The sequence below is a fragment of the Protopterus annectens genome, chromosome 3.part0, assembly GCF_019279795.1.
Source record: "Protopterus annectens isolate FY-2018-M chromosome 3.part0, PAN1.0, whole genome shotgun sequence".
Lineage (NCBI taxonomy): Eukaryota > Metazoa > Chordata > Ceratodontiformes > Protopteridae > Protopterus > Protopterus annectens.
Genome location: NC_056731.1, coordinates 221,259,372 through 221,267,037, shown reverse-complemented (window position 1 = coordinate 221,267,037; position 7,666 = coordinate 221,259,372). Strand labels below are relative to the sequence as shown.

Genomic DNA, 7,666 nt, shown 5'->3' with positions numbered 1-7,666 from the left:
AAAAAAATAAAAAAAAGAATTGACATGAATGGCTCAAGAGAGGTGAATTTAACCCAAAAACGTTAATAATGGCAGCACAGGATACTGGACTATGTACACGCTGAAGCAACAAGCTTAATAAAAGAGACATTTCAAACATATTTAAATATACTGCTAGTAGCTCCATATAAACTGCAAATGGAGGCAATTCTGGGTACATTGTGGGGGGTGAGAGAAGCAGTCTTGGCAAGCATCCAAGTCTGAAGTATTACTATTTTCATTAACTTTAATTCTACTTTGACCCTTGACTTAAGAACAAAGTATGTTCCTGTTAAGATAATAGAAATCCTAAGCTTTAGAGGGCTACAAAATGCAGAGGAAATAAATTGACAGAAGGAGCAAGGAGATTTCTCAGAAAAGTAGAAGGAAAGGACAGGAGGGTGGTGAAACCAATACTAAGAAAATACAGGTGTTCTTAAAAGAGTAGTGACGTCATGTGTCAGAGGTTAGATATAAGTGAATTTATGAATATTATCAAGGTGTTGACATATACAATGTGAGAGGAAGACAGAGGAGTTGGAATAGTCAATAGGAGATGGGGTGGAGGTTTAACAGAAAAACAGGCACCCAGATTGACAAAGTAAAGGGAGGCTTATGATTGTTTAGTATCACATATTTGACTCAACCTGTTTGTGCTATATCCCTTTAGAACAGAATTACCTAGCACCAGACATGTAACACTTTAGCACATGTCATGATCTAAGTAACAAATAATATCTGTCACATTCCACTTCATTAAAGAGACAACACACCAAAAGACCTCTGACAGCCTTCATTTAATTCACAGACATAACTTACTGTGTCATAAATTTATTGTTCATTACTTCATTTCAGTCTACAAATCATCAAAACATCCTTTAACCATCTATCAGTGCAGCGTACCTCCACTCAGCCTTCCTGAATAAGCCACATCCTTCCTCTGCTCACTTATTCTTAAACAACAGGCAGAGTCCAACTGCTCACCTTCAGCCCAAAATCCTTACATCCAGCCAAAACCACCAAGTGAAAGCAGTGTCCAACCACTCACTTTCATCACTCCAAACTTCCTTACACCAAAATGAACTTCAGAGGGAGAACAGAAGAGGGTCAAGCCTGCCCCTCTTCTCTGCACACCAACCTGATCCAGGCTGTTCCCCCTCAACTAATACTAACTTTTCACTATATCCTCCAAAAACAATCCCAAATTCAAATTAAACAAATCTGAACCAAACTCATTGAGGTACACCCCATCTTTTCTGAACCACATGGGATCTCTGTCAGCAAATTCCTTATAGTCAGTCATCTGCATTCCCATTGCCCCCAACTACCTCACCAATCTAAAGTTCACAAAACGCTGTGCCCGATCTACTGCCAAGAAATTCCTAGCATTCCTCCAAGACAAATGGGGTATTATCTCAGACCACACAATGCACACACTTGGGCACAACTTCCTTGAGGCAATTAGATCATCCCTTATCTGGTAAACCAATTGATGCTTTGGCATTAGAACCAAATCGTTACCTGTCAAGTGCACCACCAAGACCTGAGGAAGCCCAACCTGAGATTGTATCACTGCAAATTCCTGCATAAGCCGATTCCACCTGAGTCCTCTAATACCATGCCATGTAACTGTCCACCCGAACTTTTGCAAACCCAAATCTGAGCCATTAATCCTAACCGCAGCCCTCCTTGCTGCCCACTAGAAATATGAGTGGCATATGATGGCAATTGTGTTACCTAACAAAAAAAAATTAATAACCGTCGAAGTAACCACCATCTAATATAAGATAAAAAAGCATTCAAAGACTATTGTCCCACCCTCTTAATGACCTTAATTGAGCTACCTTCTCTTGCTAAATCTGAAGCTCTACCCATCTGAAAAGAATGAGTGGAAAACCTCTTGCCCACAAAACCCATATAGTGTAGGACCTTTCTCATCACCAAAATCAATTCCCCCCCCCCCCCACCGGTATCACCCTAGCCCATTTTGAATGGAAAACCAGATCTTGTGAACTCCCCTTGTGGGATGATAAGAATTTTCTAGTCTAGACCACTGGACACATCTGATCAGTCCTATCCTTTCCCAAAACTATCTGTGTGCCCCTACCAACCTGATCAGTCTTAGATGTCCTTAACCGAATGTGAACTGCCCCAGGCAGTAACATGACGTCCTCCCAAACCAAAGATCCCAACAACTCTTACACTCTAAAAGCCCCAAAATACATCCATAAGCTCAATGTCACCCATAAAATATAATCTACTGGTTCCTCACTTACCACAGCGAGGCCCCGCAAAAAATGTTCAAAACATGCCTTGTCACTGGCCGCTTTTCTCTGTTCCAGCCCTCCATCCTACCCCATCCCTTCAGCACATGCCCAACCATCCAAGATTTAGTGGAATCCTGCAACCTAGCCACATGAGCAAATATACCGATTGCAGCCAAGTCCACCTTAACTGATTGCACTGCCCTACCCTGCACATGAGCCCACACTAAATATCTCAACAGCATTTTTTCCGACCAAAGATCCTCCTCCTCATGCAACTGTAAAATAAATCTATCAAAATCACACAGTGGCCTACCATATGCCTTCCTGGCAGACACTTCCCAGGACTTCTTCACCAACCTCCTGATCACTGCAGCCTAATCCTCCACACCTTGTTTGGCACCACCACCGGCTCTTCCACTGCCATTGAAGCTAACTGCCGGAACCTGGAAAACTGAAGATGAGACAAGCTGTCAGCAATCTTTAGTGCTTTCATTCTATTTATTTTAGAACTTTATCAGAAATAAACACTCCCCCATCCCACTATTTCAATACAGTCCGTGATAATCACATGATTTTAGTCCACCAACCAAAATTATTATTACCAATAGACAAATTACAAAAAGTGAATAATAATAATAGTAAAAAATTATATATTAAGACATTTTTGTAAGACATTTTTATAATTAATGAATCCGTTGAATTTGTAAAAAAACACTTAATTTTAATAGCCTCATTTAAACTCGGTGCATGATCTGCCCTGAGCTTAATTTGCCAGGCAGATTCATGACACTCAATCAAAGTTTTAAAATCACCAGATAAAAAGCTCTCATCTACTTTGTCTAAAACATGAAAAGTTGTCTGCTTACTTAAGTTCAATATGTCCATCTCAAATCTCAACTTTTTATCTCCTTCTTGCCTGGCCAGGCATACACTTGTTTGTCCAGATTTTAAAAAGTTCTCTTTTCATGTTTTGGACAAAGTAGATGTGGGCTTTTTATCTGGTGATGTTAAAACTTTGATTGATTATCGTGAATCTATCTGGCAAATTAAGCTCAGGGCAAATCACACACTGGGTTTAAATGAGGCTACTAACGTTAAGTGTTTTTTTACAAATTCAAAGGATTTATTAATTATAAAAATGTTTTATGAAAATGTTTTGCAAAAATGTCATAACTTATTTGTATTCATAATATATACTTTTTTTACTATTATTATTCACTTTCTGGAATTTGTTTATTGCTAATAATGATTTTGGTTGGTGGACTAAAATCAAGTGATTGTCATGGATTGTATTTAAATAGTGGGATGGGGAGTGTCTTTATTTCTGATGACATTCTAAAATAAATGAAATGAAAGTGCTAAAGAGTGGTGGTTCTTTGGTTGGTGTGTGTTTCATCTTGTTTGTTCTTATTTTCTAGTTCCTGTGTCTGGTTTCTACAATACAAAAGGGAAGCTGTCAGCAATCCCATTCCTAACACCTGCTACAAATGGTGAATCAACCAAAATTCACCTGGCTTCTTTTTAGGCACCAAGCCCAATGGCAAAACATTAAAACTGCTAAAAGGGGGGACTATCAAATGGACCCAATAACCTACCCACTTGGGGCTCCTTCTCCACTAGAGCTTTCAAGATATCTTCCCTCCCCTGCACTGATCTCAACTTTTTCCCAACTGTTTCATCTTCCACCACCTTAGATTTAATTAAAAAAAAAACTAAAATATTCCCAATTAATTCCTGTGTCACTGCTATATGGGGGTATTGCTGGAGCATGCCCCACAAAACCTGTACCTCAATGGGAGAATGTGTCCCCAAACCTTCCTCTTGCCCCCTGAAAGACCCCAACCACCCACAAGAATTCCCCCCTACCATGCACACCTTTGGCCCCATTAACCCGCTCTGACCAGAGGGGGATGAGGCTTGCCTGGCCATATTACCCTCACATCTGCCACACTGCACGGCCGGGTGGATGCCTACACACTTTGAACAATTGTGCAAGAATCTACATGCCGCCCATGAACATCTCCCAGCATTAAAGGTCCAACACACCCCACCCCTTCTCCCCCTATCTTATTCCACCTGATACCCGCACTGAAACTGTCCATCATAGTGGCTAGCCATATGTCTAGGAACCTCACCTCCCCATACTTGGACCAATCAACTGCCTTCCTATGCAAAATCTCTGATTGTACCACAGCTGAACATTACAAGTCCGCAGCTGTTGTGCCAGTCGTATAGTCAAAAAATACACCAAGAGAGGTAGGGCCAATGCACTATCCTTCTCTTACCATACTGTAATATAGTAGAAAAAGCCCAATGCCCAATTTTCCCACATTCTTAGCTGCATCCTTCCCACCTGTCTTTGCCCAAGAGCTGCTAAGGCTGCCAGGAGGTCTTTACCAATTGCTGTTTCAGCTTCCAACAAATGTTGGACACCATCCATGTCAATTAAATCAAAAATATCAACATACCCCACCTTCCAGATCATCTCTTTGACTGAGGAAGATATAGGAGGAGTCAAGAGTACTGCCTCACTCCCCTGACTCAGCGCCTGCGTAGCCAACCAATCACCTGGTCACATCCCAAAATCTGACCCCATGTCCTTCAAGAGAGAATCATTCCGCTCATAGATGATACCAAGTTATCACAGTACATACCTGGGCTATCCAGAACTAAAATCTGCTCCCTGAAACAATACCCCTCTCCACTTAAACTCTGCAGACCCCCAGAACCATCAGCAAGATCCCCCACTGGCTGACTTGACCTGCTACTCCCTTCACCCAGCTGAGTCTCCCTCTCCCCATGCCTGGCAAACCCTCCATAGTATTACCTGTAGGAGGAACGTGTGCTGTGTCAAAGTCTGAGGCTTCTATTGCCACCAACTTACTGGATTGTGACTGATGCATTCTCTTTCCTCTGGCTGCTTGCTTTCCCTTTGCTGGTTATCTCCTCTTACGACTGTCTTGGCCACCTTTTGAAAAAAGACCATAATGTTCGCCCGTCTCTGCCGCAATGTCTGAACCTCCACTATTAACTCCAACAGTCAGCCACTGGCACCTGCAATGAGAAAAGAATAACATAATCACAATTCAGTCATAAAATTCCTACCTCCCACTCAACCTCATCCACAAGAAACACAACCCCACTAAGTTACACATAAAACGCCGGCAATGTAAAACTTAAAGAACAGTAATAAGACTGTTGTTAACTTAATATAGAATATGTTAGCCTCAAAACGGTGATAATATGCCATGAAGTAAGTGGCAATGCCTTAACCATATGTGTGTTGCAAAGGCCACAAGGACCTCTTCCATCTTTATCAGGATGAGTGCTAACCTTCTCTCCATTCAGACAGCATCTCCTTCACACCCTCCCAACCATACCTGTCTTCTGAGCTTATGTGTTTTGTTTTTTTTTTTTTTTTTTTTTTTTTGCTTATTGCAAGAGCTGCGTATATCAATCCCTACAACCACGTGTCAAATTGGCCTGACCCCATCCATATTCTTAACTATACAGAATTTCACTGAATGTCCAGATTGTACGTCATATTTCCAGGTCTGTTTCCCCATAAAAGCATTTCCTTGCAAATTCAACATAAATGCACTGAGGACCAGAGTCAGAAATGACAGATGTTTGAGTTACCGACTTCATACCATCAGAAAATGTATATTACTCAATGAAGTTTCCAGGCTACCAAATATATGCCACAAAGGCGTTCAACTTTAGAGTCTTTTTAACTGATCCACAAATGATGCCTTGCAAGCTAATCCTACCTGCCCTCCCCTTCCTCGATGGTAAGAACTGCACTGCTCATGTGCTGACCTCAGCATTATTCGTGGGCAGCCCTTAGCCTGCTGAAACACCCACTAGAGCAATGAAGCCAAATCTTACAACACAAAATTAATTCCATAAAAAATGCTACACATAAAGCTTCCATTTTCTGATTCTGCTGCTATCAGATAAAGAAAATAAAACGGATTTCTACTGGCTCATTCTTAGCTAGGGAATTTTCACTGAGATGTTTGTAATGTCATAGTCCATATAGCCTTATCTTGTCTATAACAGTATGTTTACTAAGCACAGATCTGTGGTTGACAGATTTATATTTTTTAGTCTTTTATATAAAATATATAATTTCTGGTTTCACATAACCATTTCATTTAAATGATCAAAAACAAAAACAACCAACACAAAGACCAGCCAGCACAACTGGCTACACTGACAACTCCACCGACCCAACCAAGTAACACGAACCAGGGAGAAGCAACAAAAGCACCAGAGGAGCACATGCGTGACCATCTGTCCAGCACAAGAGACAATCTGAACGCCATGACACAGCAACGGATCTGGCACCAATCTATACCCTAGCTGAACTGATGGCACTAGACCCCCCAACACCTGTCCCTGAACAATCTGATCCACTCCACTATCATTCATTAAGTAACCACCCCAACAGACAACTTGAATCTAGTCAGCACTGGGAATAACTGCTACCCCAACTGGAAAACAAACCATGCATACATAAAACAGGAAAAATAAAAATAATTCTGCGCCCATGTCTCTGTATATTCAATCACCTATCTATGTAAAACATTATTAGTCCAAGGCCTACCTGTACCAAAGTACCTATGAGGTCATCACAGAAGTGATGCTTGCAGTAACAATATCACACTGAAATGTGCTCCCTAACCAACTACTAATACTGAAAAACTACTCCAAGTCCCACCCTACACTTACCTCACTTCCTCCCTCGATCCTATAGCAAATTAACCGTTCCCTACCCATACTTAATCCTACCCAACTTAAAATCCCTGCCTAAACCTTTCCCACCCCAGCCACACCCCCCCCACACTTGGTCAGCTACCCTCATTACCAGAAGAAAATGTCTCGCAACAAATTTGTTTGTTCCCAAACCTCATTTACACTCATGCATTTATGTTGTACACTGTTCAGACACTTTAGAGCCACACTTGTGGTGAAGCATTTCTAATTTCTAAAGTTTACACAGCAATTTAGCAAAACACCTAAAGCATCCACATACCTGCTTCTCAGCACTTTACATAAGAAATACCATAGTAGCCAGCCTTCTTTAAATTGCAGAATACTTCTCTTGCTACAAAATAAAAGTTGAAGTTAAAATTCTGAATTTCATTTTTATTTTGTTCTTGTTGTATATGTATTATTCATTTGTTATAATGCTGCTAACTGGAAAGATTAATAAGAATATTTTGAAAAGTAAAAAAGAAAAGCTAAAGCTAAAATGATTTAAAATTATAATGGTGTGTTATATCCAGGGGTGTTGCCATGATGTTTGTCATCATTTGTTGAAGATGGTAAAGTAGTTCCACTGCAGGTCATTACACTGTGACAGCATAGCTTTTTGA

The 7,666-nt window shown here is 40.7% G+C and overlaps 1 non-coding gene across 1 annotated transcript; it reads right to left on the bottom strand.

Moving 5' to 3' along the window:
* Positions 1–5,512: 5,512 nt before the first annotated feature.
* LOC122797500 lies at positions 5,513–5,640 on the bottom strand. The gene has a single exon (XR_006364177.1). It is a non-coding gene; the product is annotated as a U6atac minor spliceosomal RNA (small nuclear RNA).
* Positions 5,641–7,666: the final 2,026 nt, after the last annotated feature.